This window comes from Jaculus jaculus, chromosome 12 (assembly GCF_020740685.1).
Source record: "Jaculus jaculus isolate mJacJac1 chromosome 12, mJacJac1.mat.Y.cur, whole genome shotgun sequence".
NCBI lineage: Eukaryota > Metazoa > Chordata > Mammalia > Rodentia > Dipodidae > Jaculus > Jaculus jaculus.
The window spans coordinates 37,074,494-37,100,225 of NC_059113.1; the positions used below are offsets into that span (position 1 = coordinate 37,074,494).

Sequence of the window (25,732 nt, forward strand, 5' to 3'; positions counted from 1 at the left end):
AAAATGGACTTCAGATGCCTGCATCATCTTTTGCATTTAACTTTATATATATTGGGGAATCGAACCTGGTTCCTCCAGCTTCACAGGCAAAAGCCTTAGCCACTAAGTTATCACTCCCAGCCCTCAAACATCTTTTCATATATTTGTGGACCATAATTATTATTTTTTCTTTTTTGGCAAATTGTATGATAACATTCTTTGGTAAATTTTCTGTTGGGAATATTTTTTCATATCTGGGGAAGCTATTTATATTCAAAGCACATTAAACATAGTCAACTAGGTAATAAATTTCCCCTGGTTTTCAGTTTGCTTTTCAACACTGAGCACTTCTGTATGCAATCTTTGAAAACTTCTATGATTTTTATATTTGATACAGACAGAGAGATCTGCTCCATTTCCAGGGATTTCTTAAATATTCTCACATTTTTTATGGTGTTGGCTTTTGGCTTTGTGTTGGGAATTTATTTTAGCATATAGTACTATCAAACTCTATTTTCCAATTGTTATCTAATTATTTCAGTATCATTCATTTCTATATGATTTTCATGCTAGATATCATATTGATCATTTGATGCACATTTCTACAACTTCTGCCCTGCAACTCTTCTTTCTTTACATTCTGACCTAATGTGTTGTTTTTTTTAAGACAGCAAGGAGAGTTTATACCTGACTTAAATGTATACTTTTCAGGGTGTGGCAGTCAAGTTTGGGATAGCCTGAACCTCCCTCCCCCACTGCGGTTGCATAATCTTATTTAGATTTCTGAAACTACTGCTTCATGACAGTAGCTAACCAGTAATACAACTTCAGGGAATCCAAAAGTAACAGTAGTTATCTTCATTCCAGCAACAGAGGCAAGCTTAGGAGAAGACAGTAGTACTCCGTGTTTCTAAATTTTAATGGAGTTAAATCTGCATATAATTAGTTATGAGTGTTCTGAGGATTTTAGAGAAAAAAGAAGAGATAAATGGAAATCAGGGATGGAGGAAATGTGGACAGAGGAAGTAGAGAAAGGATGAGAATTGGGACTAAATGTTTAATTTTTTACATGTAAGAATAAAGTCTGTGTGTCTTTCTCTTACAGTGATGACTGTTGGTCTGTGTGCATATAGATAATAAAGGGTGTGTTAAATGAGGAGCACACCAGTTCCTCCCGCAGGAGGGAAATAAGGCAGACCAGGTGTCCTGGCAGAAGACTGGGTTTGTAAGACTTACATCATGAGTTGTCTCCCTCCAATAGAGCGATGAACTCAGTCCTCTCTCTCTCTTTCTCTCCTTTTTTGAGACAGAGGTCTCACATTGTCCATTTGGCCCTGACATCCAGAGCTCAAGCAATCCTCCTGCCTTAGCTTCCATAGTAGCTGAGACTATAGGTATGCACCATCATACTCAAATCTTGGAATCTCATAGAAAGAAGAAAGGAAGGAGGGCAGGAGGAAGACAGGGAGAGACAGAGGGAGGAATGGAAGGAGGAAAAGAAGAAGAGAAGGAAAGAGAGAAAGAAGGAGACAAAGGGAACTTGTGACAATTCAATATACAAAGTGTAGCAGTCATTTCTGTCACTGTCCAGTACAATGGGGTTAAGGGACTATGGAACAGGAAAGGAAGTGCTGAGGTCACAAAGATGACTTTTACTTAGTAACTGATGATGGAATTGCCAACCACAAAGTTAGAACTAGCATTATACAGTGCTTTCACAGCTTGCCAGACAGACCCGTGAGGACACAGAAGTGACAATAAACTTTCATCCAAAACACCCTGCCTAGAGCTCTGTCCTAGCAAGCCCCAGATTCCCTTTGCTCCCACCTAAATCAGTGAAAGTGTGTCTCTTTATTGGAAATTCATTGCTAGAATTTTGTTTGACTTTGACAAAAGGGGGGAAAAACAACTGCTTCTACATCAGCAATTTGCTGTAAGAATTTTAGGATGAATTTGACATTTGCCCAACTTTTTAGATAATCTGGATGCAGCAAAGAAGGTGAGAGTTATTCAAGTAAATGCAGGGATATTCACCACCCACACCTTAGTTTTAGCTGCAGTGGCAAAGCTGAGAGGTTTAATAGAATCTGGGAAGTCTCTCCTAACATCCAAGGTGGAGAGAGCTGCCTTTCTCTGTCAGGGTACGAGCCTTTGCAAGGTTGCTCACAGTGCTATTATTCTCAAACAATGATGGTGGGCATCAGGATTTCCCAACTCTGGCAATTGTTTGTGGTTGTTTGTTTTCTATCCAGTATATAGCATGGGCTCATGAAATTTCATCATTAAAATAATCACAAAAGTTACCAGAATCTCTATGTTTCATCAATCCAAATAAACCACCGTTGCTAAGAGTATCTCCCTTGCTGAATCCTTCCTCCATGTTGCCATGGATACATGGCTTCCTTAGCACCATAATATTATTCTTATCTGATTAATATTTGACTGATATATTTTCACTTTTTCCCACTCAATCTCTCTGTTGTAAATTCTCTTTAGCCTTGCTTGGCCTAATTGCACAACCTAGTTATCACAACCTCTACAAACTCTGAGAATGGGCTTATTTTCTAAAGAAACACCAGAATGTATGGTCTGATAAGATGGTTTTTATGACCCATAAATTGTAATATGTTTAAACTTTAAAAACATTCGATAAAATCATATTTATCATATATTTAACTAATCGTCTAATGGGACAGAAAAGTATAAAGTCACAGAAAACAGGGTGACTGATAAATAGAAGAGGTTGCTTACTGTACCAAGCACAGATCCATCATTCACAAAGTCACATTTTACCCTTTCCTCCGAATATTCCACAAATTGTAATCTCTATAGGAATGGCTTTTCCTTGACAATGTAGGAAGGTGAAAAAATAATCCTTGAATTTTACTGAGAAAATCCAAACATTCCAATAATTCTTCAAAATAATAATGTAAGAAATCGATGTACTTTCAGCCTAATCTCAGTATTTATGATTTGACTCAAAATATCTCTGACATCCTCAGATATACTGGGATTAGAAGAATGATTTTATCCAGGAACAATGAGTGGGGGGTCGATTATGGTACCATTGAACCAACGCATCCGTGTTCCCCAAACTCATCTTGGTTTCTGAACCCTCCTTTGCAGGACAGTGACTCCTCTAGGGCCTTGACGAGCTGCCATACCTGGGAGGGAGTCAACTACCTTAGGAGAAGTGGGGAGCTTCCTTTCTGGGCCATATGGTAGATCTATTTTTAGCTGTCTCAGGATCCTCTACACAGATTTCCACAATGGCTGGACCAGACTGCATTCCCACCAATAGTGTAGAAGGGTTCTTTTTCCGCATCCTCGCCAGCATTTATGGTCATTTGTTTTCATGATGGTAGCCAATCTGACAGGAGTGAGATGGAATCTCAACATAGTTTTAATCTGTATTTCCCTGATGACTAGGGATGTAGAACAATGTTTTAGACATTTATATGCCATCTGTATTTCTTCATTTGAGAACTCTCTAGTTAGTTCCATAGCCCATTTTTAATTGGGTTGTTTGATTTCTTATTTAATTTTTTGAGTTCTTTGTGTATCCTAGATATTAATCCTCTATCAGATGTATAGCTGGCAAAGATTTTCTCCCATTCTGTAGGTTGCCTCTTTGCTCTATTCACAGTGTCCTTTGCTGTATAAAAGCTTTGTAATTTCTTGGGGTCCCAGTGGTTAATCTGTGGTTTTATGGCCTGAGCAATTAGGGTTATATTCAGAAAGTCTTTGCCAAGACCAATATGTTGAAGGGTTTCTGCATCTGCCAGTGGTGTGCGCTGTGTGACTTGCACAGCGCTTTGTTAGATAGGATCTCTGTATCCTAGCAACCCACACCCCTAGACAACTATGTAGCCATCCATTCATGAGGCACATCATCTTTTCACCTTCTCTATGTTCTGTACACAGGCCAAATGCCTATGACCTAACATATAAATCCTCTTTATAATCTTTAGTTTGACTAATTAAATGCTAAATTCTAAAATTTTATAGAAAAATACAGGTGAATGGCACATATTTTTAAAATAAATCACACATATACTTAATTTTTCATTTATATATAGTGATTAAAGAAGGTTCTAAAGTTCCATGTGCCTCAGTACATCAGCAGGGATGTGCCAGGCAAGCCACACAAGCATTCAAGAGGTCATTCCCTGTTCCACAGCCACGTGACCTCAGCTGAGACACCTCACCCCTCCAGCCTTTCCTTCCAGTTTTCTCCTAAAGGGAGTGAGATGAGCTGATGATCTCCAAGGCTCTGCGATGTAAAGTTGTGGACAGAAAGAAAAAGATGTGAGTGGGTATCCCCTCTGGGTTTATTAGGAAATGCTTTTCTCCTCTGCTACCCACGTGGTTTTGATATAACTCAAAGTCCTCCTGGTGTCCTGTCTTCCTGGTCATGCTTTGTGTTCGGAGGATGGGTAGCTAATTAGCATGACTGGGTTTCTTTAGGAACTTTAGCATTTTAGAAATGGGAATTAGAAGAGCGCATGTGGTACCTGTTGGAGATGACCATTTCCAACCGTGAGAATTGAGAAAGGTGGAGCTGTTCAGTTCTTGCTGATCTGGGAGTTGACCGACAGAACACTCAGGAGCTTCAGGACCGAGTGGGGAGATGACTCACGGAATAGATGAAAGCTTCAGTCTCAGCCGTACTAGCTCTCTAATTCTGGCTTATTTTCACCCAAGCCTTAGTCACATTCCTTGAGTTCCACAAGACAAGCCAGTATAATTATGATAGACATTCCCTTCTCTTGAATCTTGCTCAAGATTTCTATTATTTGCTTCTCTATTATTTGCAAGCAGAGATTTCCAGGGTTAGTGCTGAGAGAGGCGCTGGTGTTGGCAGAAGCATCTTTATGACCAAGGACAGCTGTGAGATCTCTTCTTTTACTATCTTATTATATTTTTTGAGACAGCATCTCATTACACAGCTAAAGGTGGCCTTGAACACACTATAAAGCCCTTGAACTCACTGTGTAGCCCAGGAGGACCTTAACTTCATGATCTTCCTGCCTCTGACTCATGAGTGCTGACATTAGCGGGATCTGTCCCCCATGCCAAGTTGAAACGAACTTTTAAATTCTGTTCTATTTACCAAAGACACCTCCGTGTGTGGACTTAGCGCTTGTAAAGGCAACCAAAGCACACATACCTGACATGACATGCAAGGGCATGGCTCACTTAGGGACCTGGGGTAAGCAATACAGCCAGCACTTTGAGTGGCCTTCTGATGCAGCCCCTCTTGTAGCGCACAGAAAGATCACCAGCCCTTAACTCAACACAACTGACAAGAATTTAGACCTTCAAAGAGTCTCACCTAGAAAGGACAGAAGTAACTGTAACCTAGCCTTTGTGCTGATGCTACCCTGGGTTGAGATGGGTGTATCTTTTTGCACTCCTGCCCTTACATTATAGCCTTCAAGTACACTGCAGCCGTTAGAAAAACTATTGGCTGAAGGACGGGTGGTCCTTGGAAAGAATGCAGCAGGAGTACCACTGGAGGTTTCAGCTCCCTGAGAGAATTCTCCTCTCCTTACCCTATGGGTAGACCCCCACCAGCTTCCTCCCTCTACTTGCCATTCTCTGACTCTGAGACAAAGTTACAGCATCGCTTGCAGATCTGCCGTGTGGGGCCGTGAGGCACAGAAACATCAAATTGTCTGGCAGAGAGAAGGTGGGGTATTAAGTGGGGGTATTGTGGAATGATCAGCTAGGTTATTTGGGAATTCCTGTTCCTATCCTCGCCATGGTTCTCACGGAGGCTGAGAGCCAGAGGTTATTTCTGTATACAGTGCTAACACCCAGCAGGCACAGCCCACGGCCATCTGATACCAGACACCTCCGCTCACCGTTTCCTGCCAAACCCTGCCATGTCTGCTCCTGCACAGCTAAGCTGTGACACTGACCACAGATGACCTGGGCAGGACTGTCCACCATCTATTGCTGGGCATATCCAAAGCCAAGGGAGTGAGCATGGTGACAGGTCACTCTTGGAACCCCCCGTTAGTCTCCAGGGAGAAGAGGAGCCAGAGGGTGCCGGGCTGGGCTGAGGGGCCGACACAGATGCACACACGTGCAGGAAGGTTTGAGAGCAGGCACAGGCTGTTCCTTCCTCATGTTCGTAGGTGTCCTGTTTGCTTCCTTTAAGGAGATTAGGGGACATGAGTTCAGGCCGGCTTCCAGGACAGGCATTGGAAGGGTCAGACTCCAAACACCCAAACCATTCCTTCAATGACCCAGCCTCACACACAGGCACAAGCTGTTTCAAAAAGATGTCTGTTCACACAAACACTGTGAAGCTGTTCTTTCCTTAAGCACCACACTCCGAGTTTGTCAAAACATTTGAAGAAGACTAATTCATGCCTCAAAAGGAATTCTCTCTCACTGACAAAGCTGCCAGGTTTGTGAGCTTAGGGCTTTCATGTTAAAACATCTCGAGGCTCTCGAGGGAGGAGAGAGCCTCAGCAGAGATGCGGGGAGTGCGTGTCACCGAGGGGGCGGAATTCACAACATGCTTCCCTCCCAGGGGATGGAGGGGAAATTCAGGTGACTCCCTGCCTGTCCTGACCAGTTCAGGTACCTGCGGGAAGCCCCCAGAGTAGTGGTGGAAAGTGCTGTTTCTGCAGCCAAGAACACACGTGTTCAATCCCTAGCTTTACCACTGGCTGCTCATGGTGTCCTTCTTTCCTTGTTCTGGGCTTGCGTTTCACCTTGGTAATGGGTGTACCGTTAGCCCCTCCTTACAGGACTGTCCTGAGGATTAGCAAGCACATGCTGTAGGCTTGGCTTGGCGTAGGACACAGCAAATCCTGAGCACCTGGAGAGTTTCGGGACCCTCTGCTGGGGCTGCGGGAAAGCTCATTGATTGCCTTCTGTGTGGGTAGGGGGGACAGACAGGCAGCGGATCCCACTCACCCAAACTGTGGGGCTAAGGGAGGACAGCTCAACTGCAGGAGATTTTCTTTTCTTCCATCACAAACAGGTCCCTGAAGTACAGAACAGAAACTCGGCAACTGACATAAACAACTTCAAACAATAATTTCAGAAGACAGATTGCTCCATTTGGGCACCAAGATTCCTCTCGGAGGCTTTCCCCTCTTGTTTATGTACGCGATGGCGTGCAGCCATGAGTGAATTAAGCAGACAGGCTGCACACGCCTCACGAGGACAGCAGGAAAGGCGGGGTGGGGGAGCACCTGCCATTTGACCCGCTTTCCTTGAAAGCTATCACTGGGAGAGGTCCTTCAGCGATCCGCCGCTAGGAGATGGGAATTCAAGTCCAGCCCCACCAAGGTCTGTCCATGAATTTGGGCAAATTCTCACTGCTTTCTGCTCTATTTCCCATCCTCTAAAGGAGGCTGTCATTCTGCTCACCTTATGGGGCCATTGAATTGATCCGACCTTGTGATCCATGATAAATCACTACACAGATGCTAATGTGGCTAATGTAGGGAAATCACTGAAGAGCGAGCGAAAATTGGTACTGAAGGGAATTAGAGCTTGCAAAGACATATTCCTCAAGGTAGAAAAAGATTCTGCATTGCAAGTGGCGGTCATTCTTAAATACAGACTTTACTTTGACTAAAATTCTAACTCATACTTGTGTTATAGTCTACCCTGATTTTTACATCACATATTAACTTTTCTTATGATAATACAAATGCATACTCATAGAAAATTTGAAAAATAAGTAGGTTTAAAAATTGAAAGTGAAATTAATGGTGATTCAAGTCTGTAGGGACAAGCAGTATCTGCTAATATTTGCATTTTTCTTTTCCTTTTTTTTTTGGTTTTTACAAGTTAGGGTCTCCTTCTAGTGCAGGCTGACCTGGATGGAATTCATTATATAGTGTCAGGGTTGTCTCAAACTGATGGCAATCCTCCTACCTCTGTCTCCCAAGTGCTGGAATTAAAGGCGTGCACCACCACGCCCAGTTTATTTTGCATTTTTTTTCTTCTGACTCACATGTATGTGTATGTATGCATGCCACAATCTCCCAAGAACTCGATTGTACTATATATGCGACTTTGAAATCTTGATCATGCATTCTAAACATCATTGCATTTTATTATTCTTTGAAAATAAGTTTATAAGCAAGGATCTTTAAGTGCTGAGCTATCCCCCTTGCCCCATGAAAACCAATTTAATGTACAATGTTATATGCCATTAGATACCATTTTCAATGTATTTGAATGTTTTTCTTTTGTTGGACAGCTCAAAAATTTCCCTCATTTGTGTCTGAAGTATAAATAGTGTTTTAAAGAGCATTTAAAAAATAAATCCTAAACTCCCTCATTCTACACAAATATAAATAAGTAGATTGTATGCTATATATACATAGCATACATGTTGTATGCACAGAAGTGCATATGCATATATAAGTATGTTAAATTTTTAATGTAGGAAACAATCATAAATTTAGTATGTATTTAGTATATATATGATAATAATACTATAATGAAAAAAAATTTATCTCCCCTGTTAGGCACAAGGTTTTGAAGCAACCAGACACTTCTGAATATTTTCTGTCTAGAACATTCTGTGGTGCCAGGTTCTAATCCATGTGTAAGAACAGAACCCTTGGCAAGAGCCAAATTTTCCTCAGCAAGGGTTCCTTCGCTGGCTCACTGCCTCATCACGTTCTCTCCCGGAGACTGATGAGTTCGACTTGCCGACATTCCACCTCATCTTCTCTCAACCTTGATGCCTCGTAGACGGCTGATGTATGGTAGAGGCCAAAAGGACCCTTCGCTGGAAAGAGGCTGGGTTGAATGCCGGACATCTCATCTGCCTTCCTCACACAACTGCGTTTCTCCTGCCCTGCCTTTTCTTAGGCTAGCTGTGTGGTGAGCTTGGTTCTGTGAACTGGGAGACTCCAGTTCTGATTACACCTGTACTGGTGGTGGCTGTAGGCCAGTGTCGTAATGCCTCTGAACATCGCTGTCATCTATCACCAGTGAGGGAGCTCACAGAGTTGCTAGGTGGCGAAGCATACTAACTGACATGACCAGCTGTGGTGAAGGAAGGGAGGCTAAATGCATCATAGAAATCCAGGTCTTTACATTCAGCAGGCCGTGGCTAAAACTTGATTCTTTCTGTACAGAGCTCTTCCCTTTGGCTTTATTTTTAGATCAAACAATATTTTCAAATATAACAGAGGAGGCTTTGGCTCTCAGAAGTGCCTGAGAAACAGTCTTTGCTTATCGTGATAGCCAGCAGTGACCTTGGGGGAACCTGGGCAGGCGTGGCGCTCTCTGTAGCAGCCCACACCAATCTAGAGTGAAACCACCCCCATAGACTTAGAGGAGCATAGCCTTCTTCAAACGTATTTTGACAGGGACAGAATAAGTGATTTCAAGCATCTTACAGAATACAATGTAAGTTCAGGGATGACAAGAGTTGTCTTCATTGCTATTAAACATGACAGAGGGGCAGGGGAGATGGCTCAGTGGATAGGGATACTTGCTGCATAAGCATGAGGACCTAGGTGCCATTCCAGCACCCGTGTTAAAAAAAGTAGTTGGAAATGGCTGGGCAGGCCTATAACTCCAGTGCGGGTGGGGGGTGGAGACAGGAGGATTGACTGCTTCCTCTTTAGCCATTCTAGCTGAAAAACGACCTGTGAGCTCCAAGTTCAGTAAGAGAAACTGTCTACAGAAAATTAGGTGCAAAAGCAATATAGGACACCCAACATTCTCCTCTGGCCTCCATATGTGTGTCTGAGGGAAGTGTGCATCTGTACACACATATGTGCACACCACACACACTCACACACACGCCAGATCAAAACCCAACAAAAAACATGATCAAGGGTGAAAAGAAATGAGCATGGCTAGATAGCAAATCTTAAGAAATAATCATGAAGGATCCATTGCTAATTTAGAATCAGTATGATGTTTTATGATGATATAAATTGTTTATCTTGTTTATTTATTTAAGAGAGAAAGAAGCAAAGAGAGAAAGAGAGAGACAGTTAATGGGTGTGCCAGGGCCTCCTGCCACTGCAAACAAACTCCAGATGCATGTGCCTCCTTGTGCATCTAGCTTGCATGGGTACTGGGAACTAGGACCTTAGGCTTAGTAGGATAGTGTCTTAACTGCTAAGCCATCGCTCCAGCCTGATATAAGTTATTAAAAAAAATACAAATGACTATGACATAGCACAGTCATATAACATGGCTCATGGATATGGTAATTAGTAGGATTCATGTGCTAAGGAAATGGTTGCAACTTATTTGAATACAGAAGCTCTCTCTCTCTCTCTCTCTCAGCACTATTTACAGGCTTTAATCACTGAAACTTCCCATAGTTTCCAATGAGAGGTTCCTATGTTTGCAAATGGAAATATAAGAGGCTGCAGAGCTTCCTTAAGACACACAAAAAGAAAGGAGGAACTGGAATTTTTATCCAAGCCAGACAGACTGACAGAAGAACTGCCTTAAATTTAAAATCCAAAAGCTTCAGCATACAGCAATTCCCAGCAGACCCATATCAGATGCTTCAGTGCCTACAACTTCTGGTAGGGCAAAATCCTATATTTATCCTATATTTCTATGTATACAAGTCTATAGTAAAATTTAATAGTAAGAGACTAATAACAACTCAGTAAGACAGAAACTTCTTAGTACAATTTGTTGAAAGCTGTCTAAAGAGGATGAATTTTCCAGGTTTTGGACTTTTACATTTAATATTTGCAGACTGGGGTTGATCACAGCTAACTGAAACTAGAGAATGGGTAACGGTGGGTAAGATGAGGAGAGGGACTGAACATTTACACTAGGGGCTGTGGGTTTCGAGTCTCTTGTTTGAGGAATGGTCTTACTGGTCACGGTGTGAGGGGAACATGCTCTGGGGTCAATGGGAATTTGAGAGCAGCAAAATCTTCCAGGTACCCAGCCAACTCCCCATTAGCTGCTCTTCTGAGACAGGGCGTTCCTCCCCTCTCCCCACATGTCACTCCACGACCTTAAAATAAACCAACAGATAATGCCCAGGGCCAATTGACTTCTTACCAAAGTTATTCCTGTATATTATAAAAGGTATAGGAGATACTGAATAAATGATCAAAATAACTTAAGAAAGAAATAAAATTATGTTTCTGGTTGTGTCTTACTACCTTTGACTACCAACTTGTTTTCTTTTTTTTTTGATGACTGGTAGTTGAGAAATAAACCTAATATTTAGAATTTATTGACATTCCTGTGTGTACGGCCAGAGAGTATTAAGTTAAAAATGCATATTTTAATATCTGTGTCACCTTATATTCTATGTTAAGGCAGAGGTTTAAAATTAACTTGAGTACTTATATTTCCTACACTCACACTTGAAGTTTTCATTTAAAATATGTTATTTATTTATTTGAGAGAGAAAGAGAGACAGTCGGATAAATAGACAGGGAGAGAGAGAGAGAATGGGCATGCCAGGGACTCTAGCCACTGCAAACAAACTCCAGACACAGGTGCCACCTTGTGTGTCTGGCTTACGTGGGTACTGGGGTATTGAACCTGGGTACTTAGGCTTTACAGGCAATTGGCTTAACTGTTAAGCCATCTCTACATCCCCTCACTTGAAGTTTTGTCAACATGATAGTGGTGGTTTGATTCAGGTGTTCTGAATGCTAGGTTCACAGCTGATGGAAATTTGGGAATTAATGCCTCCTGGAGGCAGTGTATTGCTGGGGATGGACTTATGGGTATTATAGCCAGTTTCTCCATGCCAGTGTTTGGCACACTCTCCTGGTGCTATGGTTCACCTAATGTTGGCCAGGGGGTTATGTTCACCCTCTGCTCATGCCATCGTTTTCCCCTGCCATCATGGAGCTTCCCCCCAAGTCTGTAAGCCAAAATAAACCTCTTTTTCCCACAAGCTGCTCTTGGTTGGGTGATTTCTACCAGAAATGTTAACCTGACTGCAGAAGTAAAGTGGTATCAAGGAGTGGGATTGCTGCTAGACACCTGACTGTGTGGCTTTGACCTTTCGAAGCTGATTTTCAAGAGGAATGTGGAAGGATTTGAAACTTGGCCTAAGAGACACCTTGCAGTGCTGTAAGCACAGCTTAATGAACAACTGTGGTCAGAGTTCAAAGACCTGAATGCATTAAGAACTATGAACTGTGGGCTGGAGAGATGGCTTAGTGGTTAAGCGCTTGCCTGTGAAGCCTAAGGACCCTGGTTCGAGGCTTGGTTCCCCAGGTCCCACGTTAGCCAGATGCACAAGGGGGCACACGTGTCTGGAGTTCGTTTGCAGAGGCTGGAAGCCCTGGCGCGCCCATTCTCTCTCTCTCCCTCTATCTGTCTTTCTCTCTGTGTCTGTCGCTCTCAAATAAATAAATAAATAATTTTAAAAAATTTAAAAAAATTTAAAAAAAGAACTATGAACTATGAGGGTGAGAAAGGGCTTTGCTTGGACTTGGCTAGGAGCAGTTTATGAGAAGCTTGCAGTTATGGCTGTGTCCTGAGAAGTTGTTCAGGGTTGCTTTGAATAGAAGCGGACTGGTGTGTGTGTGCAGAGGGATATGGCATAGAAAGAAATCTTTAGGCCCAAACTGATGCCTGTTCAGCTGCAATTGAGAGATTATAACCTTTGAAATTGGGCCAGCCATCCTGGAATGGAGCAACAGGAAGAATGTATACTCTTCTGAAGGGGCCTGAGTGCTCAAGGAGTGTCCTGTTCTTCAAAGTCTGCTTTATTCCCCCCCTGGATTAACAAATTGGCACACTACCTGGTACTGTGGAGTATAAGAAATGTAGGAAAGAGAGGGTCATTGAGTTTGCAATGCAGTCTTATGTTTTGGAAATGGCCATGGGCAGTGTGAAGCAGGTTTGCTGGATGCCTGCATGGAGACCTCATGAAGCCATGAGGATGAACCATGGGTTGCAGTGGAGACCCATTGGAGATGCTGGGACCTCAAGATGGCTGCTAAGGAAAGCTCCCAGCCTGAGATAAAGTTTTCCAGGACTGTGAGTAGCCTAGCTAGAGGGGTGAACTGCAATACCAGAGACTTGTTGCTGGTTAGGACTATCGGACTTGGAGATTTGTCACTGGCTGGAATTGTTGGTCTTGGAACTATAGAGTTTGATGTTTGTCCTGTTTAAATCTTGCATTAGTTGAATATTTCTTTGCTATGCCCAGTGCCATCTTTTGCAGTATGAGAGTTAATTCTGTGCCATCATAGTTTTTTTTTTATTATGGTTCAGTTAGAAGACGGTGGATTATGGGAATGTTTGAACATCATTATGATTGACAAAAATAAAATGTAGGCTTTGAAAGTTGGACTGAATGCATTTCTTTTTACATCATGGATGGTTAAGAGTTTATGGGGGCCAGGGGTGAAGTGTAGTGGTTTGATTCAGGTTTCCCTCATAAACTTAGGTGTTATGAATGTTAGGTTCCCAGCTGATAGAGATTTGGGAATTAACGCCTCCTGAAGGTGGTGTATTGCTGGGGCGGGCTTATGAGTATTATAGCTAGTTTCCCCATGCCAGTGTTTGGCACACTCTCCTGTTCCTGTTGTCCACCTTACATTGGCTAGGGGGTGATGTCTGCCCTTTGCTCATGCCATTGTTTCCCCGTGCCATCATGGAGCTTCCCCCTTGAGTCTGTAAGCCAAAATAAACCTCTTCTTTTCCCCCCACAAACTGCTCTTGGTTGGGTGCTTTCTACCAGCAATGCAAAGCTGACCGCAACCATGATTGAAGTCTTGTAGAAATGTATCATTTCCTATCATTATTTTGGTATGACTTTTCCTTTATGCTTTAGGTATATTTAAAAATTACATAAATGCATATACATTCTTATCTTAAGAGGTTCAAACAGGAAAGAAATGACCTTGCTCTGTCTGAACTCTGGTACCACTCTGAATAATTTAACACACATTCTTTAGCCTTTTAACATGCACTTTAAAAAAATTCCCGATTGTTTCATAACTGACTTTAAAAAATGTGTTTTGCAGGTCACTGAGAAATCAAGCTGGAACTGAGCTGAAAGCCTTCTCCTTGACGGCCAGCTATTGCAGTGCTGGAGTGTGCTGTGTAGGCTACTGGGGAAGAGAAGTCATCACCAGTCTTAACCAGCATTGTACCCTGCAAGCTACACAACCAGCCAACTGGACAAGGAGATACAATAGTGGCATGCCTGTTGTGGGGTTACCCAACTGCTCTCTGGTTTGATGTGAGGTCCACTCCATGGGAGGGAATTCATGCCTGCTACTGACAACCTAGTCAGATGCCGATGGCTTGGAGGTACATAAACCCCAGAGGGGAAGCTTCTTCTGTTGTTTGACTAACTGGATATATTGTATCCATCAAGTTGCCCTCTAAATATTTATGCTTATGCCCACAGCGTAGTGCTGCTCTCACTGTTTTCCTTTTATTTATTTATTTATTTATTTATTTATTTATTTTGAGGTAGGGTCTCACTCTAGCCCAGGCTGACTTGGAACTCACTTTGTAGTCTCAGGCTGTTCTCGAGCTCACAGTAATTCTCCTACCTCTGCCTCTTTAGCACTAGGATTAAAGGTGTGTGCCACCATGTCTGGCTCTTACTTTTGGCCAGAGAGCCTTCCTTTTGCTGATGGTGGTGACTACTGTGATGACCCAAAACTCCTCAGAGTTCTAAGAAGAAGTGACAGTGGAGTGTTCAGCACTCAATGGGACATCTCTATCATACCCTCTAAGGCTCAGGAACACCACAGAGGATGGTGCGTAAAGAACTAAGAGCTAAAAGAAGGAGAGGGATGCTCTAGAATACTGTCTTCTAGACACAAAATAGTTGTGGCATATCATGGGTCCATCAACATGTCATCATAGGACATGGGGAAAAAATGATGTCACAATAGAAGAGGGACAAGTAGCTGAGATGAAGGGGTCCAGTAGAAGAAGAGGCAGAAGAAAATAATGGGAAGGGATTATGATCAAAATATATTATAAACATATATGAAAACTGCCAATAAAAATTGTGTCTTAAAGATATTCCTGTGCTGGGCTGGAGAGATGGCTTAGCGGTTAAGCGCTCGCCTGTGAAGCCTAAGGACCCCGGTTTGAGGATCGGTTCCCCAGGTCCCATGTTAGCCAGATGCACAAGGGGGCGCACGCATCTGGAGTTCGTTTGCAGAGGCTGGAAGCCCTGGCGCGCCCATTCTCTCTCTCTCTCCCTCTATCTAGCTTTCTCTCTGTCTCTGTCACTCTCAAATAAATAAATAAAATATTTAAAAAAAGATATTCCTGTGCTGTTTATAGCATTTCATTTTGTTTTGCATCATGTTATGAATTTATCATAATTTAATTTACATATAATTTATCACAATTTATTTTTAAATTATTTATTTATTTATTTGAGAGCGACAGACACAGAGAGAAAGACAGATAGAGGGAGAGAGAGAGAGAATGGGCGCGCCAGGGCTTCCAGCCTCTGCAAATGAACTCCAGACGCGTGTGCCCCCTTGTGCATCTGGCTAACGTGGGACCTGGGGAACCGAGCCTTGAACCAGGGTCCTTAGGCTTCACAGGCGAGCGCTTAACCGCTAAGCCATCTCTCCAGCCCCATTTATCACAATTTAATTAATCATGTCTCTGTAGGTGGGTGGTTATATTGTTTCTGTTTTCGATTAGATAATATAAAGCATGATGTTGTTGTTTGTTTGAGACAAGATTTTCCTATGTAGCCCAGATTATCCTTCAACTTGCTTTGTAGCCCAAGCCAGATTTTAATTCCTGATCTTCCTGCCTCATCTTCCCAAGACTTGGATTACAGAGATGCGACACCATGCCTGGCTTTTAAAGTATGGTATAGTGAAAGTACCTAGCCAGGTGTGGGGTTATGTCTATAGTTCACTGCTTTAGAGACTAAAGTAGGAAGTTTTGAAAGCAGAGGTCAATCCAGGCAACACAGCAAGATCCTGTCTCAGAGAACAAAAACAAAATCCTAGTAGCTGTACAAATGTGTATGCATGTCTTTAGGGTCTATACTTTGAAGTTTCATCTCTGATGGCCAGGCTCTTATAAATAAAAGTTGGTCAAAAGAGTGGAATTTTTTTTTTTTTGTGTGTGTGTTTTATTTGTTCTTTGACAATTTCATACATATATATTGCAATTTGATCATACAGGATCCCTTATCTCTTCTACTTTAACCATTTTCACTGAATTCCTCCTTTCCTCACATACGGGTAGATCTGTCATTGAAGATAATGACTTCACCTCCTCCAGCAACCAATAACTACCAGTTAGTGTGCAGAGAGGGTAGGGACTCATCAACTCCTCCCCCATCCAGGTCACCATAGCCACTGAGAGGTCATGAGTGCAACAGCCTCATCAAATCAAGGTGAGAGAGCTCCACAGCCCTTCTCACCATCTCTGGCCCTTACATCCTTACCACTTCCTCTTCCATGACGTTCCCTGAACCTTAGGGGAGGATGATCGAGATGTCTCATATAGGGCTGAACACTCAGCAGTCACTTATGTTTAGCATTTAGAGTCAGTGCTTATTTTTTTCAACAGATATATTTGTTCACCAGTAGAATATGTGTGGCCATGTCTTCATACTTATTCAATATTTGATGATACCATTATTTTAAATTTTGAGATGTGAAAGTAGCATACTGTTATTTGAGTTTGTGTATTCTTGAACATTTGTGAATTTAGTGAATTCTCTCTCTCCTTTTTACAAACAAGTGGCTTTAACCACTGAGCCATCTCTCTAGACCCCAATTCTCTTTTATTAAGGTTTATTACCTTTACTCATATTGTTTATATGAATCCTTCCAATAATTGTCTTGAATATACTTTTTGGAATTTTTATTCAACTTACTGCTATATGAATTTTATGTTTCTTTGGGTGATTTTTCATGAAAAGTTTTCAATTTTTAGGGGCCTGAGTACTCAGTTTGATTTCTACTCTGGCTTTGACACATGTATGAGGAAACTGTTCCATACCAATATTATAAAATTGCTCCTCTCTGTTGTCTTTTGATGCATTCTGTTTCATTTTCTCTTTAATCTCTATGGATTTATTTGAGGGTTTACAGTAAAACATTGGAGTTAATCTATTTCCAGGTATTGTTATTTTTCCCAGAAATTTTTCATTACATAGTTCGTTGTCAATCTGACTAGCTGCCACTATCCCCTGTTAAGTCTATGCATGTTTCACTATAAAACACATGTGTATGACTAGTACATATGTGTACACACACACAGCAGTCTTAGTCTACTGGCATTTTTCTGTTTTACTCAGAATCATAGTTGGCAAGTTATGTACATATTTAGTGTCTTTGGAAAAATCTATTCTCTTTTCTTTGGCTTTTAGGATCCTTGGATGGAGGCAACATGTATAATTTAATTATTAGTACTAAAACAAGTAGCTTCATACATCACTATTTATGGAGTCAATGACCATAATAATTGATCTGAACCTGGGGTTGACCCAGAATGGGTCTACTAAGTCCATTGGGCCAAGAGTGTGTGCAGATGAGGGGCAGGTGAGGAGCCAGAAGTTGTGGTGGTGCAGGTGGACATAGATTCCTATCTTCTCTCCAAGTCACTGGACATCATGCACCTCAGCCTCTTCCCCTGTAACTAGGGATGGCTATTCCTGTCTCAAGGGCTGCTGTAAAGATATGGAGGTAATAGGTTCAGTAACTCCTACTTTTCTTACTTGGGAAGAGGCGGTCTCTAAACAGAAGGTAGTTTGGAACGTTCCAAATGAATTGTCAATCAGCTTCCTATTCTTTCTCTACTGAAAGACATGCTAATCTTGTTGAACACCAGACGCCAGAGAAAAAGTAAGCAAGATGACTAAGCTAGTTCTGCTGTAGGGAAAGCATTTATCACTTGGGGAGGTAGGCCTAGGGAGAAGTTTGACACCACATAAGTTCCACTCACCAGCATGGATTGCAGGATTCAGATGTATTTATTACTCATGCTTAGATATTTGTTTTAATTAGTACCCTGTCATGCCATCCCAGTTAAAAAGTCTTTCTTTGTATAAAGAATTTTGTACGGTTATATACAATAATTTCCAGAGCAGTGTTATATATGCCATAAATATATAACCAGCTTAATTTTCTGGTACAAATGGGTAGGACTTTGTAAATAACTATGCATCCACTTCTTGAGATACAATACAGTCTTAAAGAAAGAATTATGCTACTACAGAGCAGCCAGCAAGAAATATTTATAGATGAAAAGGCTGCAGGTAAACTTGTGCACTTTTATTATAAAATAAAAAAAAAACTCAGGAAAGGAACACAAATTATGAAGAAAGATAAAGTATTGAGGAAATTACTATCCAATTAATGCTAAACACATTTGTTTTAGGTTCAAATTTTTTTTGGAGCTCTACTGCCCTGTCTGGAGACTGGGGATTCAAAACGTTCCACATGGACTTGGACTTTACCTTGGACTGAAAATCCAGCACCACGAGCCACGAGGAGAACAAAGCTGACTGGCTTCCTAAGGGGAGAGTGTTTCTTGAAATAGCATAGCAGAACAGCTTGCCAAGAATTTTCCAGTCATCTCACATTATCTGTGAAATGGGGATGTTCTCTGGGGATCCTTTTGACTATGTTTTATGAGAAATAGCTGATAACTTTATGCTAGTTAATAAAGACTCAGGGGGAAGGAGGTATAGAGCAAGCGGTGGAAAACTTACATGTTCATTCAAAGCTACACCAGACAAAAGGGTTTGTGTGTAGTTGGCCACTACCCTCCACGTAAGAGCTCTGTGTAAGAGCTTCATACATGTAAGAGCTTCATCACATAGTGAGCCAGCCAGCTTCCTACACTTACGAGCTCTCAAGGAGCAGATGCTACAGTAGTGCAGTGGCTTTGAATCTACAGCATCTCTAGTGAACTAACATTGCTAAATATTGCAAACACCAGGGAGTATACTGAAAACATAAACCATCCAATAAAGAAATGAAAAAAATATTTTCCACTACTGCACAGGTGTGTATGTCTTGTCAGGCTGGTTGCTTTTGTATAGCCACGGTCCCCTGCCTGCTCCCAATATTGTTGGCTGTTTTCCCCCAGGAGCTCATGTAGCACTTTCCAGCACCATATTGGACTAACCATCTGGGAACTGGTTGAGGTGAACCACCCCTTGCACATCAGTTAGGGCCCAGGTGAAACCACAGAGGCACCGGCAAGATGAGCATGAGTGCTAATTCCACGGCGAACCTGACACCCTGCGCCAGCATGATGGGAACAGACCCTGAGGATACGAAAAACATACCAGAGCAAAACTCCAGAAGCTGCTAAGAGCTCAACACTGAAGTAGACTTAAAACACAACCGTCACAGCTCAGGGAGTTTTCTAGAACAGGGGACAGAAAGAATGTGAGAGACACAGGGTGAGAGGGAATTTCCAGAGGCATTGCCCCCGCCACCCCCCCATACACAATGACTGACTGCTGCTCTCACATCTCAAAACCCACAGCTCCATGGTGAACACCAGCAATCCCACGGAGGAGTGTCCTCAGTGAAAGGGGTGCGGGGAGGATGGAAATGGTGGTACCAACACATGTTGTATCCATACCAAGTTTCTACTTAATAAAATATTTTCCCTCAACATTTCCATCATTACAGGAAAAAAGGCATTATTCTTCCTACAAAGATTCCAGAGGGTACTTTATTGCATCTAATAATAGCAGTAATATTATAATCTACTTTATTTATTGTAAATTTCTGGAGATAAACAGTTTATATTTTATTAGGAATACTTTGCCTAGGAATAGTGATCCAAACTGGTTAAGTAAAACTTAATTTATTAGCTACTCTAGAAAAAAATTGGTACCTGCTTAATAAAATTGCAGAGTGAATCTGATTTTTTTTTTTTCTGTTAAAGAAACCCTTAGTACCTAGCAGAGTTCTTTCCCTCACAGGGTCCTGAGTCATAAAGACCAAGAAGCATTTTGCCAACATGCAAACATAGGGCCAGAAAGCAGGTTTGCTTTGCCCAGAGCAGGGCATCTGAGAGACAGGAAGATTTTCATGGGGCTCTCCCATGAGAAGGAGGTGGGCTTCTGGGAAGTCAGACACTGATATTTCCCTCCTGGCTCCCCCTCTCCTCCGGGGCAGGGATGTAAGAGCAAGCTGGCAGCTAGTTCCACTTCCTCATCTCTTTTGCAGGTTAGGATTCCTTGAGAATGTAACGTTCTAACCCTGGTGTTGAGCACATTGCTTCTGCTGTGTACTTCTGTTTTTCTTCAGTTTAATCCAATTAGATTAAACTAGCTCTATCCAGTGTGCTAAAAGTTTTACTGTTTCTATAATATACTCGAACACATAAGATTAATGTCATTAATCCTGATCTTAAAGAAATTACACTTTTTGCTATTAATACTGGCCATTGAACCCAGAGGTCCTGTTCATGGTAGTCAAGCCCTCTAGCACTGGTTAAACCTAGTTTTCACTTTTTTTAAAAAAAGTTTATTTTATTTATGTATATATATGTGTGTGTGAGAGAGAGAGAGAGAGAGAGAGAGAGAGAGAAGAGGAGAGGAGAGAGAATGGAATGGAATGGGTACACCAGGGCCTTTAGCCACTGCAAACGAAGTCCAGATGCATAGGCCACCTTGTGCTTCTGCTTAAGTGGGTCCTGGGGAATCAAAACCGTGTCCTTTGGTGTCACAGGCAAACAACTTAACTGTTAAGTCATCTCTCCAGCCCATTATTTACTTTTTAAAAGAAACTAAGGAAGGAATTGGATGGATCATAACCCCTGGTGCGAATTAACACTGCCAAACCATCATCACTGGCCCACAAAATGAGCACCCCATTCGGTGAACCTGCCTAGTAATAAGTATATGCACAATGACTTCCAGACCCGAGAACCTACTTATTACCTTTGGGCCGTGTCCATCTCCTCACCCAGCCTCTCCGTCTTTGCCACCGCTCTGGCTGTTGTGTGTATATGACCTCATCCTCATTTGGGGTGTTACTATTGCTTACAAATGAGGGCAAGCGATAACTACTGCTGTCAATGTTGCATTCATCTGTCTCCCTTTTCTTCTAGTTTCAACACACACGCATTTGCCTAAACACCAAATCATTATTTTTTTACACTTGTTCCTGAACTATCTTTGCGGGACATACAGCAGTATGTGTGTAAGACTTGACTTTCCCCTGCATTCCTGGGGATGGAAGCCTGGGTCCTGCTCACGCTGAGCACACAGTGTACTGCTGAGCTCTAGCCCAGCCCTTCACACATGCTTAGTGGCTGCCTTCCTAGGCTGAGCCCTGGTGTAGATGCTGGGGAATAAAAACAGTGAATAAAAAGCGACCAAGTAAAAATTTCTTCTTGCACTCAAAGGCAAATAATAAACCAATAAACAAGTAAAATGTTTAGTCTGTGACATAGTTTTAAGTGGATAGTGGATAAAAATAGGGCGGGGAAGGCAGAGGGTTGAGGAGCTTGCCTCTTCAGGAACTCAGGCAGTGAGGCAGGAGAACGTGGTGTAAGAGTAAACTCCTGCTGTCAGACCTGAAAGACCAGTGGTTTTGAGGAGGCGACTCCAGCCAAACTCTGAAGGCATCTTTGCCTTTCACAAAAGCTTTAAAATTATGCACATGCCTATAATCCTAGCACGCAGAACGATTGACATGAGTTTGAGGCCGGTTTTGGCTACAGAGTGAGTTCCAGAATAGCCTGGACTATACAGTAAGACTGTTTAAAAAGATGTTTTTGAAAGACTTAAAATTCTTATTTAAGAATTTAATACAATTTGACATTTAAAAGTTCAACTAATATATTCTTATATAGTAATACTTTATCAAGCTTTCAGTATGAAAAGCTATGTAAAAAATAGCTAAAGCAATTCACTTGGAAAATATGAGGTCTTCAGGCTGGGAGCAACTTCAGGAAATAATCAGTTACAATTCTTTGTTTTGTAGATAACAAATGCAAGATCTAAGGAGGTCAATTAAGCTAGACCCACATATATGTGTGTGTGTGTATATATATATATATATATATATACACACACACACACACACATATGTGTACAATCACATACATGATCATGTATTGGAAAAAGTATTTTTTAGATCTATGTATGTTACATATAATGGAGGAAGCATTCATTATTTTCATTTAGTTAAATTATTTGTTCTTAGGCTGTAAAACTAATTAATGGTAAAGGTAGTGCCAGTTTTACTTTGAGCTTGCTTTAGAAATCAAACCATATCTACTATGGTAAAAATCAAGGGACCAACCTCAATTCTTAAGAAAGAAAGTTCGGGCTCAGAGAGATGAAGAATCTGGCTTCAGGTGCAATGCAATAAACTTTACATTATCTGAAGGATGGAGGGTTGAGCAGTGGCAAGAGGACGAAGAGGGTTGACCCCAGGGTTCCACCAGGAGGCTCCTGGCTTCCTTTAGGAGGAACACAAGAAACCACTTAGAGACTCTGGGGGACACTGGAGCCTGGACACTGCTGGGGCGGAAGAGCACAGCCGGTGTGGTCTCTGACCTGACACTCGCCCGGGCTCTGCACAGTGTCTTCACTGCCTGCTTGGCGCGCTCCTGGCTGCTTTGAGCCACAGCTCTGACTTCTGGGGCCCCTGTGGCCTGGGCACAGGCTGCACGCTGAACAGCTCTTTCCTTCTTGCCAGGAAGCCAGGTCAATGCCTCCCTGCCCTCCCTCACGGGCTCTGCCCCCAGGCACCCAGGCTTCACTCTCACGATGCCCCCTCCTCAGGCTAAGACATGAATTTCACAATTTGAGGGTCCAGACTCTCAGGGAATTGACAAGATACTGGACAGGGCAGCAGCCAGTGTGAAACAAAGACAAGGTTACCAAGGAGAGGACTAAAGGCTGGATGAAATGAGCATTTCAGATAAAACTTTGTCTCAACTATTGATACATAGTGGAATTTAATCACTGTTTGTCAAAAGTTCAGATGAACTGGGAATTTTGAATTTCTATTTATTAACGGTGACAAGCCTACGTGGGGGAAGGGAAGGACGAGTACCAGTTTGCCTTTGTTCAATCTGATGGGTGAGAGGGAGAAAAGAGAAGAACAAAAGAGAAATGCAATGGTTCTTTCCAAACAAAATCCATTAATGGCTTCTCTTTCTAGTTTGGATCCATGTGTGCGCGCATATCCGTCTATGCCCTGGTGTTCCATGGGACATGTGGACTGATACTGCGGAAAGCTGCCGACAGAGATGCTGATTGACAACAGCGAGAAAAGTAAAAACTGCAATATGTGGTCCGCTTCAAAACAGCATTGAAAATATTAAGTGAGGTAACCCAACCTCAGAGAGACAAAAGTCCACTTTCTCATATGCAGATTCTAACTTCAAACTGTTGTCCGTATAATTATGTAGGAGTAAGCGTGGGCAGAGGCTAGGAAACCAGAAAGGAGCCCATGAGAAGGGGGAAAGAGGCTTTAAGAGAGAGAGGACCGAGGAATAGGAGGAATAGGACACACATGACATGAAAGTGGAAGGGGAGTTATGGGGTACAGGGGTGCAACAGGACACGAGGGGGGCCGGGGCTGGGGTGCCCAGGGAGAGAGGGGAGAGGGAAGGGGAGGGAGGAAGTCAACTTAAAACAACTTTTCATGAACGTGACACCAGGAAACCTGTTACTTCGTATGGTAATTGGAAAAAAGAAAAGAAATCTGAGAAAAGTAAAATCCCTCATTATTAACTTAAGAAACTTATTATAAGTTATTATAAACTGCCTCCCACATATGCCCTACTGCCATGTAGCTCTGTTGCAGCCTTGTATGTTTCCATGCAATTTTCATATTCAGAAAGCCAGACGGTGATTTTAGCAGGGTCCGGGAAGTCTTCTGATTTGCCGTGAACATTTGAAAATTAAGTAGTTATGACCTAGACAGGAGCAGCAGAGAACAAGAGCCCCGCTGTGCGTGAGTGTCAGTATAGACACAGGTTTCCCAGGTGCTGGCAAGAACCTTCAGCGGTCAGCTCATCTGACTCTCACAATGACCACAGCGTCCTCTTCATGACTCAGAGAGTCACGTAGTTTTATTAAGGGTCAGGGTTATGTAGCCAAAACGAGGAAGTGACTGCGGGGGACCCAGCATTCAACCTTGACACGCTGCTGCCTGTCATAAATGCCAACTTCCATAGTTTCTCACTTCTGTAGAGATTTTGAACCTAGTCACACGGCCATTGGACAACTCCTGGGAAGTTGGTAGGATACTATTGCCCTCCATAACAATTTCAGAATAAAAGGAACTGTCTGCTCACTGTGGAAAAGCCCTGTCACAGGGACTCCATTACTACAATTAAAAAAAAAAAAGATTTAGTTGCCTTTATTTTTTTGAATATTTTTTGGTAAAATACACAGCACCAAGATCTATGACTGAAGCAAACATTCTGCGTAACAGAAACAGCCTTATGAGTTTGCAGTAGGAGTCACTTCTGAGAGAAAAGAAGGAGAAAGAAGAAGAAAGAGAAGCCAAAATGAAGAGGACTTCTCCCCATTCACTGTTAGCCACAAATTAAATGTTCTCTCAGACAGACACCCTCTAAAATAACCCACCACCAGATGGGCCTGCCGCTGTCCACCCAGTGCATGATACGCATGATGTCCAGATAGACTCATCAGCACCTCAGACGACACTCACTAAGTTTACATGCTGCATGCTTTTCTTCTCTATCTCTCACAGTATTATCCAACTTGGTATCTCAGATGCCCAAGCTGCTTCGTTCACTCGTTTCCATGATTCTCAAAGGCGGAGGACTAAGCCTGGCTAGTTCTGCTCATGTTTTCCCAAATCAGCCCTTCCTTAGGACTCAAAGGCTGAATAAGCTTAAAAAAAAAAAAAAAAAAAAAAAAAAAACAAGTGAGACTGGCTTTCTCCAAAACTCCAGGACGAGGGTCTGCAGGATCTACCTGAGAGACCTCAGACCTCCACAAATCCACTCAGGTGGAAATGCAAGCGGTACGCAAACTGTCTTTCCTTTCCATTTCACTTTAGCTGAAGTGACAAACCTGTTTTGCTACTCCATCAAGAACTCATAGGATTCTTTTAGATGAAACCCATCACCACCTTACCCTTCCCACCTGCCCCCCCAGCCACACACACATGCACACACCCCACAGTTAAAACCACACAGGAGCATTTGAATTGTTAAAGCAGCTCCATGCAGAAACAAGAGACATCCTCTGTCCTTCAGAAAGGTGGCAGTGTTGCGTTGTGGTTTTGAACAAATTACAAACAGTGGTGAGTGCTCAGGTCCATTAACAAACCAAAGGCTCACCTTAGCGTGGAAAGGAAAGATTTCACCCCCAACTGACCCTGGTGATTGGTGGTTGGGAGGCGAGGAGCACCCCAGAGCTTTTGGGGCACTGTGGCTTATGGCTGCCCACACTCTTGAGTTTTTAACGTGATTCAATGAGAAGATCCTCAGAAAATCCCAGCAGATCCCGAACCTGGACCAGGCGTAGCTAAGGAAGTTATGGAGGACCCTTACCACCCATCAGCCATTGTTCTCATTTTTGAAGCCCCTTTCCAAGCAAAACAGCTACATGGCCCATTTAGAAGGACTAAGGAAAACATGGATGAGTTTAGGACACCAGCAGCCAGCTAACACCTGTTCCACCAAACGCTCGCATCAGAGCTCCCAACAGCAACCGTTCTTCTAAGGAGGTGCGCTACCCTTGTTGAGTGAGCCATGACTACTGGCATAAAAGCAGCACAACACAATTCAGAGTGACTCAAGGAAGCTGAAGCAGTCACTGTGGCTTATGAGATTGTGAGGACTC

The 25,732-nt window shown here is 42.4% G+C and overlaps 1 protein-coding gene across 1 annotated transcript in view; it reads right to left on the reverse strand.

Annotated features, from left to right (window-relative positions):
- Myocd (myocardin) overlaps nt 1-25,732 on the reverse strand; it is a 107,044-nt gene that overhangs the window by 80,506 nt on the left and 806 nt on the right. The gene's annotated exons all lie outside the window — the stretch shown is intronic.